At 38.8% G+C, this 12,398-nt stretch overlaps 1 long non-coding RNA gene across 2 annotated transcripts; it reads right to left on the bottom strand.

Annotated features, from left to right (window-relative positions):
* Positions 1–7,846: 7,846 nt before the first annotated feature.
* Positions 7,847–10,860, bottom strand: LOC123818641. 2 transcript variants are annotated; one of them, XR_006785671.1, is made up of 3 exons: positions 10,755–10,860; positions 8,516–8,581; positions 7,847–8,097 (listed from the first exon to the last, which is right to left on the bottom strand). It is a non-coding gene; the product is annotated as an uncharacterized LOC123818641 (long non-coding RNA). The 2 variants fall into 2 exon arrangements; XR_006785672.1 differs by having other exon boundaries at positions 8,522–8,581.
* Positions 10,861–12,398: the final 1,538 nt, after the last annotated feature.

Raw genomic sequence — 12,398 nt, 5'->3', positions numbered from 1 at the left:
AACCCTGAAATGGACCCTCCTGGCTGCGAAGAGACACCTTGGGACCACCTCCCTTTGCTGTCCCTCATAGCCCGCACTTGGACTTGAGGAGCTGCAGGAAGAGAATTCTTGAAAATTCCTCATTTTTGATAAGGCCCGGTACCTCTGAAGTATCTGTAGAGTATGTGTCTTATTTAGTATCAAACTTGACTCTTTCCCTTGACTGGATTTTTACTAAAGCTGAGATCTTTAAAAATTTATGTTCAAGCGGCCAGAAATGTATTATTAAATTATTGGGTACATTTCTACAAATGTAAGGGGTAAGAATAATTATGATTGATCTGCAAAGGAAAATGGGGGATAATTTTTATTTGCTCTGGGTATAACTGTCTGATGTTAGGATTTGGCGTTTTCTTGTGGGAAAGCAAGTATGGGGATGTTCTGCCAAAACAAAGGAAGGAGGAAGTAAGGACCGCACCCCAGTAGGACTATATAGAGGTTTTAAAAAACATTTTTAAAAATAGCTTGTTTGATGATAGAATCAATTGACCTTAAGGACTATTTCCTAATCCTGCTCCTATGAGGTGTTAGTTTCCAAAGTTATATGACTATTGTTCTGACAGCGGTCCCATTTCTTCCTTTTGGGATTTCTCAAATCCTGCTCCTAGCTCTGCTCAGGGAGGAGGGAGAGTTTTAACGAGTCCCACCAAGCTGCTTTGAATCAGGGTCATGCCTTTTTACACTCTTCCCCAGAAAAGTGTCCCTTATTTGGACCTCATGATTTTTTTTCAGTGTTCTATTAGTGCTGTGACAAGAGGAGCTGTTTCTTTCTGCAGAAACATCACTTATAATTTTGAGATGATTTCCCAGTTAAAGGCATAATTACTAGCCTCTGAATTGGCAGAGAAGTGATATCCTGAATCTCAGGTGATAATAACTCACCTCTAACATATGTAAATCACAGACAAAGGGCAAGGGGAAAATTGATTTCTGAACTTCCCATTAGCAGTTTCACTTGATTGATGTAGATAGGCCAAAATTATATTCTGAAATTTTGGAAGGTCTTCAAAGATTGCTTTGTAGTTTCTTATTTTCCAAGGTTCATCTTTATAGCTGGAGCAGATCTAAAAGTACTAGGTAGGTTGAATGCTGGTTACCCAAGGAAGGTACTTACCTTTTTTGATCAAAACTTATTATAATTCTCTGTGAGAAAAAGATGTATCATATAATTTAGATAAAATGGGGCAAAGAAGTGGAATAGAGGAGTTAAACACCATTCCCTTGTGTAAGTATAAGTGGAGGTCTATCTTACCTATCGGGACAGTTTTACCAAGAACCGCCGTCAAGGTCAGCGCCGAGCCTCCCCCATGGCTGCTCTGTGAGTGTATTCACTTAACGGACACTTGGAACACATGTTACAGGTGAAGCAGTGCAATTAGGTTTTTAGAAGTAGGGCGTTCAGGAATGAGATAGGGCCCGTGTCCCCAACAATAACTTAAAAACCTATCAAAGGTGTACAGTAAATAACGATAATAAAATTTCTATCACAACACAATACCAAGTTTAAGCTCCTGCTTTAATTTCCATAATCTCATCCTGTCTAGAAATACACTAATTAGACGATATTGTTTGGAGGTATATTATTCTATTTATCACCTATAAGAGAAAATTTATTTTTCATGAGAAATAAAAATGAGTTAATTCAGCTTCTTGTGCATTAGGTTTGTTGGCTGAATATCATTTCAAAGCAGGATGAATTCTAGAGTTCTAAAAGCCCTCAAGTAGCATAATAGATTCATGCAATATTTTTTATTAAAGTAAGCAATACTTGAAATTTATCACCTTATTTCTACTGACTGTAGTGTAGGAGTCTAATGTTACACATTTAGTGATGCTGATTGTTCGTGGGATGATATTCATGTCAATGTGACAATAGTTTTTTAACTGCTCATGGTGTGCTGGCACTGTGCTAGGTGTTTCAGTAGGCTCAAGGGTAAGCAACACACAGTCTCTTACACAGAGGACTGGGGCAATCATAGGAAAAGATTGTGTTGGGAACAAGTTGCAATAAGAAAAGACACCTTAGAGCACAGGATTTTTGAAGTAGAAACTGAACCTTGGATAGGACTTCTGAGGGAGAGAATAAGCCACAGGACCCTGAGCTCTAGCAAAGCTTGGAAGGCAATCTAGGGAGGGGCAAGAAATGTCCAAATTTGCTAGAATTATGACTTTTGGAAACTTAGAAAACCTGTAAATATCAAAAAGCTTGTACCCTACTCAACAAGATAATCATTGTTATAATCTGTGGTGGAAAATAATACATAAAGACAGAGTTACCCTACATTCACTTTGGAGTAAATTCACCACATTATCTATCTGCAGTTGAGCAGTACAGAGATTCGATGTACAAGGTATATTTTCATTCAGTCTGATGCTGAAGTACATGTGGCTTTCGAGATGCACGGGCACAGCAACTTGGCTCTCCAGGGCAGGCATCTTTGGCCCTCAGTTTCAAAACCACTGGTGTCTTGTGTGGCATGAATGGAAGGTAAGGCTAGGATATTATTATAGAAGGATGTTGAAAAAAGGTTGTTCTTCATCTGAAAGAAAGCATTCAAAATATAAGGGCAGATGTCTTCTCTTGTATCCATTATTGGATACACATGCTTAACAGAATGCCTGGATTGCAGCATGTGCTGAGCAAATAGATATTGGTTGAATAAATGCATAAACAAATGAATGAAACCAATTATGGGGACAGAGTTCCAAAAAGTACAGGGAGATAAAAAGTGTCGAGTGCTACAAAGCAACCAAGGAGGATGGCAATAGAAAACAAGAACATCAGATAGTGAATTATAAGGGGTCTGGAACCATCTTCACAGGGTCCCATTCTACAGAGCCTCAGGAGTAAGGCCAGCTTGATAGGGTTTAAAGAAAGAAAGATTAGTTAATGAAGAAGGTGGAAGACACACAATTATTTCAGAAATCCCGACATCCTCTTTGGAGAAGACTTTGGCATTGGCTAACAAAGTTGAGTTATGCACATCCTATGGCAGAACTGTGGATAAGGCGGCGTGGTTTCTCACTGTGGGGAATACAGACAGGGAACACCATTGAAGTCTCTGTCCCAGATGGTAAATATTTAGAGGTAACAGGGCATGATGTAGGCAACTTACTCTCAAGTGGTTCCGAGAGAAAAAGTACTTTATACTCTGTCTGACCATTTCCTAAAAGGCTGGGATTGTTTTGAATTAAAAAAAAATCATTAAGAAGATTTAAAAATAAAGTTTAAACTGCATGACATCAATAAAAGAGCTAGAGACAGGGCAAGAATTTGAATGATAGGCAATGCTAAATAAATATGAGATTTTTGTGGGGTTCTGCTTTGGTTTTGTTTTCTAGAATCAGGAGAACACTGGTATCTTTATAGAAAGGAGAATGGTTAAATTAGAAGAGAAATACAGCTGGAACCTGTTCTAGTACACGCTTCAGCCCAGCATGCTGAATTCTGTGGGACAGTAGAAGGTAACTAGTGGAGACAGACCTTCTCCACGTTTGCCCTCAGGAGAGTGGACTGAGAATGCCTTGAAGCAGGAGCACATCCCCTTGCACCTCAGAGTGACTCTGCAATGTCTTAGCAGGTGGACTGCAGGTCAGCCTTACTAGGAATGGACGTAACAGTTGCTAGAATTTTCAGGGCTAACAGTCCCAGTATTCCTGGGCCTTGGCTCCCATAGGAAGAGGCTCTGATTTTGCCTTCCTCCCAGTTACAAAGACACCAAGGAAGGTCTCATTAGCAAAGGCATTGTTGACATGTATAATCAATGGCAGGCTGTGCTCCTATGAACAGTTTTCACAGTGATCAGGGAGGGGTTATTATTTATTATCTAAACCTGGCGCAGAAAAATGGGGATGGTATGGCCAGGGGGTACAATAGACAGAGCCACTTAAGAAGTGGCTTAAACTGGCTACCACAGCCATTTTGGGAGATTAAACAAACAGAGCTCTAATCTATTTTAGGAAAACACTGTTGTATTTTAGTCCATCATAACCTCCAAAACTACTGTGGCTAGATGAGTCAGTAATATTGCTCCTGCCATTGGTACACAACCATCGGTTCTGGCAGGCTGTTGTAATTCTGTTTAGTTACGCATGTTGGCAAAGTAAGCATAACAGGCAGACCGGGAGACCATAGACAACATAAATAACATTTATATTTGTTGGAAGAGATACATAAGGTTATATTATGATTATAGGTCTTTAATTATCCCAGAGAAAATTTGAGATGATGATGAAGATGAAATAGTGGCAAGCTCTGGGTCTTAAGAGAGAAACAAACAAACGTCATGGGGTTTGTGTTCAGACGGTGGTTCTGTTTCATCCCAACTTGTAACTTTAAGAAAGCTAGTGAACCTCATTTTCTCCATCTGTAAAATGGGGCTAATGGCACCTTATAGGGTTTTTATAAGGATTAAAGATAATAGATGTAGAATGACTAACTATGTTTATCTGCTTACTCAAACCCTGGTATACTACTCATTAGCTATTATTGCTTTTTACACTTACTCTACACAAACTGAATTCTAACCCAGTAACTCCTTAACTAGAGGCTTACAAACATTCACAATCATCAAAAACAGGTAAACATACAGATTAAAAAACATAAACACATGTTTAAAAGCCTTTGTAGATGGAGGTGTTGTCCTATAAATCTTCCATGTTATTTTTTTTTTAGCTGCCATTTCTCAACCTCATGAAAAAAAGAAAAGGAAGAAACTATATCTGATTGGGAACAGGCACTACAAGGCCTGAAATTTAATAAAAGTTAGCCACATTAGTTGTAGACTCTATATCCTCTTTCTTTAGGGTATCAGAACATTTAGAGGTGGGTCTAAATAAGCAAACTCAAAAAGAGTTTAGATTCAGTTATGACAATATTCAAACATGATGACTTACAATCTTTCTCTAAACAGGGTCATCTTTTGCTCTGCTTTCCGTGGGACACTTCCAGTTTATTCCTGTTATTCTGGCTTAGTTAGTTAACGAGTCCTACATTTCCTTCACTCATAAAGGTATCCAAGTTTGGACAGTAAGTACAGTCATCCTATGTAATGCGTTTTGCACTTGAATTTTCCTGAGAACACAGGTTAGATGCAAAGCAATAAAAGGTATTGAATGTTTTGCCTACAACCTGAGTAAATTATACAGATTGGCACTCAGACTATGGAATGTTTTCAAAAGAGATTTTCAAGTGAACACTTTATTATTGAGTTACAATAGAGCTAAAGCAAAAAAGAAAGACTTACAGGACCAAAGCGAATGGAAACCTGTGCCCATTTCATGGGTGGGCAGGGCCATGGGGGCCTAGGGTGGTGTGGAGAAGTTGGACATTAAGTAGGCTCATGCCAAGCCCTGGAATTTTTTGAAGTTCCTCTCAAAAAGATGAGAGATACTTTAATTGACTATAGAGTGATTTTTTTTTAAAAAAATTATTGTTGTTCAAATACAGTTGTCTCCATTTTCTCTCCTGAAGGGACTTTTTTAAAATCTAAATATTATACAGCTATTTTTTTCCAAAATACTATCAGTGTTAAAAACTTAGCTTATTTTGAACATTTTGAACTCTGAAGTCCTGTACCCTAGAGATGAGTACATTGCGTAGAATTTAAAAATGTGACATGGGAAATATCCAGTGTGCAGACTACTCTTCCTCTTCCCTCTAGTTATGTTCCTTCTCGTCCCCACCTCCCTAGCATTTCTATAAAATTTACAATATTTCCAAGAAAGGGGAGAAACTAGGATTATGCTTTTTCCCATTAAAAATGGAAATATCTGTATTAATTATAGCTTGTGGGAAAATTCAAATAGATTTCTTTTTGTAATTTAAATAAGTTATGGAAATAATCATTAATTCAAACATTAGTTTATGGAGTATGAATATATTAATTTTTACTATGATATCACTATATCACTTTTAATACATCTTTCAGCATAATGCTTTTCAATATTATTTGTTTACTCAGCCTTACCTCCATTGAACTATTACTCACAAAGAAAACAAAATGAATCTCTTGGCATGGAATAGAGACAGATGGAAGGAGTAGGTAGCTGTCAATGCCAAATAGCAAAATGTAGATTATTTTACATCTAATGAGCTCTAGGGAATTATGATCACAAAGTAATTGTGAATTAAAGATGTTTTTGTCTTTCATCAACTTGCCATAAGTAAATCCCCATGGGTAAAAATTTATGTAAATTCTCTGCTTAAAAAAATATTCATCCTGAAGTTCTCTGTTAATCCAGAGACACTTCTGCCATTAATCTGTTAATATTTTCCATCACTGAGTGTAAAAAGAGACTATTGTGTATGTGTTTATTTTTAAAATTAGTTTAAAAGACCTTTCTGAATATGATACCCAAGGCAGAAATTATTATGAAAAAGATTTATAGATTTGACTACAGAAGATGACATCCTCTGTAGAACGAAATCCACCCATAAACACAATCTGGAGACAGACTAGATAAAATACATGATGAACAAAAGATTACTCCACTTAATGCACGAGTTCTCACAAATCCATTGCCTCCCATAGAAAAAGTGTGCACAGATTGGAAATGAGAATTTATATCATAAGGTGGAGAATAAGGAAAAGATATTCAACCCGCTTAATAAAGAAATTCAAATTAAGTAACAATGAGATGGCACACTGTTACCCAGGAGACTGAGGAGTGATTTTTAGGGTGAGAACGTCTATATTGATGAGGATGAAGGAAATGAGTCACTTTTACACACTGCTGGTAAGCACATAAATCAGTAAAACATTTCTACACAGAAATTTGGAATTTGCATTAGAAGCCTTAGTGACATAGAGATCTTTGAAATCCCCCTTCAAAGGATCACTCCTTAGGAACTGGTTGAAGAAAGCACAGTGTATTATACACAAAGATACTTGTCACAGGGTTTCACACGTTGGCAGAAATTAAAGTCAACTGTCTATCAGTACTGAATTAGTTAAATAACTATGGTACATTTATAGATAAAATATTATTATTAATGATGTAGGTATATTTATGGACATTCAAAAAGGTCAATTGACATTTAATTTTAAAATGTTATAAAAAATAATGTTTATAGTAAGATATACTGAAATTATGTCAACAGTCCTCTTTCAGTGGTGGTATTATATAGAATTTCACCTTCTCCCTTATATGTGTCTGTATTTCCTAAGTTATTTACAATCAGAGTAAAAACAATAATTCTCCCCATCTCCCCATTATGAAGGGGAAATGGTATGGTAAGTAATTTTTGGCTACTTTTGGTTAGGTGAGTTTAAAATTTAATTCTCTGTGCAGAAGACAGTAATATTCATATTCCAATAAAAACCTAAATGGAAAGTTTGCTTCATACCTGAAGCTATCAGATAATAACAACTGAAAATTTCTACAGAGATTGTGACCTCTGTAAATAGAAGGGCCCACGTAGAATAATAAAAGGCCACATGTTATGACAATCCATTTGAAGGAGAGATTTATTTTTTTTTAGTTTTTATTTATTTTTAAAAAGATTTTATTTATTTAGTAACAGAGGGAAAGGGAAAGAGAAAGAGAAGGAGAGAAACATCAATGTGTGGTTGCTTCTTGCATGTCTCCTACAGGGGATCTGGCCCACAACCCTGGCATGTGCCCTGACTGGGAACTGAACCAGCCATCCTTTGATTCACAGGCCAGTGCTCAATCCACTGAGCCACACCAGCCAGGGCTTATTTACTTATTTTTAGAGAGAGGGAAAGGGAGGGAGAATGAGAGGGAGAGAGGCATCGATGTGCAAGAGATATATCAATCAGTTGCCTCTCACACATAACCAGGCAGGGACCTGGCCTGCAACCCAGGCATGTGCCCAGACCGGGAATCAAACCAGTGACCTTTCAGTTCACAGGCCAGTGTTTAATCCATCAAGCCATACCAGCCAGGGCTGGAGGGGATATTTCTTAATACAGCATTGTTGTTCTTCTGAACGTTGGCACCTCTTGAGGGTAGTCTCAGCCCTCTTTTTCCTTCCTCACCAGCACAAATTAGGCCAGATCCTGGGAACCAGGAGGAAGAGAAATTGGAGGGAACCTGGGGAGAAGGAAGCGGTAACAACAATGAGAAAGCCTTTCTGGCCGCAGTTTAGAGAGCAGTGCTATCGGGCCCATAAATTTGGTGCTAATTTTGTCTGTGGAAAATTACAAAAATGAGCCCAAATGCCTTTCCTCTGGCTCTATGCATAAATTTTAAGTCAAAATTTAGCCCAGAGGTAAAAAAAAAAAAAAAGCACCAAATAAATACATGTAGCAAGCTAAATTCCTCACAAAGGGGCCTTCAGTGTTTCTACTCAGCGTAAGAACATAACTTCTGGCTCTTCTACTGAAATGATTCATGAAAAAAAAAAGCTGAATATGTTTTCTTAAGAAGAAGTCAATGTGTCAGAAAAATATGATTGTCCTAATCCAGTTTAACTTTTAACCTCAATAAATAAGCAAGAGAAGTTTGCAACCTGAACCTTCTTAGCAGTGAATGTTTCTCTTCCTGCTTGCTCCTGAAGAGTTTTTTCTTTTTCATCCTGGGGATAAAGGGACATTATAATTCATCAAAATTTATCCCTACAGGAATCTGGACACCCCTAAAAATGAGCTAGTGAAATAAATTATGAACCTTACTTTCACAAATACTGTTTTAAAAGAAGCAGGCACCCATTTGGATACAACCTGGGGTGAGCGCAAAGGACTAATGCAAGGCCCTGTGTAGGACCTTCTCTCCCAAGATGAGGGGCAGTGGGTGGGGGAGTCAGGACAAACCACTCCACCAGTATCAGCTGGCTGTGTAATCCTGAGCAAGTCCTCTCAGTGCCCCAGGACTGTGTAAGAAATGTAGAACAGATTGCTGGTTGACAGAGGTGGAGGTTGGGAGGAGGAAGAATTTGAGGAAGGTGGTGAAAAAGTATAAACTTTCAGTTATAAGTCAAATAAGTCCTGGGTGTGTAATGTGCAGAATGGTAACTATAGCTAACAAAATGCTATAGCTATAATGTGTATTTGGAAGCTGCAGAGATGTAGATCTTAAAAGTTGTCATCAAAATAAAAAAGGCCCTGACCAGGTAGCTCAGTTGGTTAGAGCGTCATGCCAATACACCAGGTTGGGGGTTCAATCCCTGGTCAGGGCACATAAAAGAATCAACCAATGAGTGCATAAATAAGTGGAATCAAACAATATCTCCCCCCTCTAAAATCAATAAATAAAAACATTTTAAAAAAGAAAAAGAAAACTTGTTACTTTTTGTGGTGATAGATGTTAACTAGATTTATTGTGATTACTTCGAAATACACGCATATGTTGAATCATTATGTTGTACACCTGAAACTGATATCATGTCATATGTCAATTATAAAAAAACAAAATGACATTGACATAAAAAGTGGTTAGACTAAATGGTTTTATTTGTGCCTTAGAGTTCTAAGATCTGATTACTTGTAATATACTACTAAACTGAGTGAGGGGGCAGGAGACACACTGAAATGCACAGTAGGATCCCGTTTTTGTAAAATAAAGCAGAAACCTTAATAAAACAAAAATGTATGCATAAAACAAAGACTAGAACGAAACAAACCATAGATAGCAGCTTTTTATAAATCTTCATGCAAGCCTTTGATTACTATACTATTACAAATAGTATCTTCTAATCCATGGCTTGCTTTTTCAGTCTGATAATGGTGTCTTTTAATGGCAGCTATTAATTTTAGTGCAGATCAATTTATTACTTTTCCCCTTTAAATTAGCACCTTTACTGCCCTGCTTAAGAAATCTTTACCCACACCAAGAACTGAAGGTATCGGTGGCTTATTTTTATTTTCATCTTTTGTATCGTCTTTCAACCTGCAGACCAAGGGAACTACTATACTCAAGGAAAGTGACATGGGGGGCAAGCCTAGTTTTCAAATGGAACGTGCATGAAGGAAATGAAGGAGAAACCTTGAAGATTCGTGTTCCTCTTTTCTCTACAGAGGGTAACCTGTAAGTCCCTTGGGGAGCTGATTCTCTCTACCTTTGCAGTAGACTCTCCGATTCTCACCGTGCCTCACTGGCAAATTCCCCTATTTCGTCAACGTTTTCTCTGAATGCTCTCTTGACTCTCTTAAACTAACTGAAACAATCTGCCATTCTACCGCACCCATTCCTTCCAGCAAGGGTGGATCCAGGCTTTTGGAGTCCAGATATGTATACTAGTTGGGCAGCTGTTTTAAAGGAAAAGAAAAAAAAAAAAGTAAAATAACAAAATGACCAGGGCAGTGTGTTTAAAATGACAAATGTAAAATGCCCACAGCTGTCCTGCGTGGGGCCAGTGCCAGTTACGTGCTCTGACCACACTCGCAGCCTTCTCGGAGGAGGCTGTTTTGTTTTCCTGCATTTCCGTACACAGGAGCCTGGAGTGGGAGTACATTGTGGTTTTTAAGTCCCTTCTTTTCCTTCTTTTCTCAAAAACCCTCACTCCCTTGATATGCCATCAGACCACTCATCTACTTCTTCTCCTTGTTTTTTGTTACTAATCTCTCCTTGGCAGAGCTTTTATTGAGGATTTTAGCTCCCTTAAGATTGCTCTTCACCTACCCTTGTCGCTCAACATTCACAAAGATAATTCGTCTGTCACCATTGCCTCCCATCATTTGAGACTGCTCCTCTGACTCCGTGAGTTCCTCTAGCCACCACCCTGTTTTCTGATCTCCTTCACGGCAACTCACCTCACAGGAGCTCTCTCTAGGTAGTGTCCTCACCTCCTCACCCCCGATTCCATCCTCAACCTTCTTCAAACAGAGGAGAGTGTCATTCTCAAGCCAATGATGAGTCTGGCATTTCTAAGAGTGACCTCTTTTTGTCTTCACCTTGTCACCTGAGCAGCTGTCCACTCCCCCTTAAAACAACACAAAACAAAAAACCATTTTTTCTTGGTTTCCATGACACCACATTCTCCTGGTTTCCTCTTCCTTCCCCAGCCATTCATTCTCTCCTCCCCCTCTGCTCGATCTCTCAACCGGAGAGCATTCTAGCCTCAATCCTGATTCCTGAACTTGATCATCTTAGCCATCTGCACTCACTGCTGAAGTGATTTCCCACTCACATGGTTCTAAATGCTACTTAAATGCATGTGATTCCAAAATGTGTACCTTCACCCTTTCATCTCCCCAAATCACCGGATGCGTATCTATGTATCTCAGCTTCTTGGGGCTGCTGTCACAAGTGCCACCACCTGGGTGACCTGGACAACAGAAACTCATTGTCGCACAGTGCTGGAGTCCAGAGGTCCAAAAACCACATGAGTGGAGTGCCTCCTTCAGAGACCTGTGAGGGCAAGCCTTTCACATTTCTCTCTCCCGTCTTCTGGTAATTTGAGACACTCTTGGCCTAGTAAATGGCATTCTCCCTGCCGTCACACTATCTTCCCTCTATGTGTGTCTGGCCCTGTGTCCAGATTTCCCCCTTCTATAAGGACACATTCATACTGAATTAAGGTTCACCCCCATAACCTTTACTTAACTTGATCATCTGCAAAGAACCTATTTCCGAATAAAGTCATTCACAAGTACTGGGGGCTAGGACTTCCACATCTTTTGGGGGAACACAGCTCAACCCAAAACTTCATCTGTCTGCTTCTCTGACACTCTTCTTGGATGGGAATGTCAAACAACATGCACGAAACAGAGATCTTCATTGATGCATCCACAAACTGAGTTCTTCTTCAGGCTTATTTACTTTAACAAGGGGCACCACCCTCCACCGTCTTAGGCATCATCCTTGATAATTCTCTTTTCCTCACACCCCACAGCCAGTATCTCAGTAAATTAACTTAGCTCCATCACACATTCTAAGTCTGCCCACTTCCCCCTCTGTCCACCACCACTGTAATCCAAGCCACTTGGATCTCTCACTCGGACCGCTGAAATAGCTGCTTACGTCCATTCCCGCCTCTCCACAATCTAGTTCTACCCTGTCACAACCAACTCTTCCCTTAAATTTTGTTTACTTTTGGTCAAAATAATATATTCACATATTTTTAAAATATATGATAGTATCTAAAAACTTCAGTGAAAAACAGCAGTTCCTTATGTCATCCCTTAACCCTTATTTTCTTGTTTTATTTTCTGTTGTTAACCTCCACACTTCTGAATAATATGATTTCTATTTCTTAATTTATGAATTTAGATATTATCTACTGGCTTCTGTCTAGGCATGGTTGGTGAAGAGCGGGGGCTGCTATACTGCCATTCCCCACCCCTACTCCTTCTCTCAGGAGAGTAATGTTATTTTATTGTTATTATTTATTATTTTTAGAGAGAGACAGAGGGAGGGAGGGAAGAAGTAAGAGAGAGAGAAAAACATCAATATTT

The sequence above is a fragment of the Phyllostomus hastatus genome, unplaced genomic scaffold (assembly GCF_019186645.2).
Source record: "Phyllostomus hastatus isolate PE091 unplaced genomic scaffold, TTU_PhHast_1.1 phas_contig_29, whole genome shotgun sequence".
NCBI lineage: Eukaryota > Metazoa > Chordata > Mammalia > Chiroptera > Phyllostomidae > Phyllostomus > Phyllostomus hastatus.
Note: the sequence above shows the minus strand (reverse complement) of the source record. Positions and strands in the feature narration are given on the sequence as shown.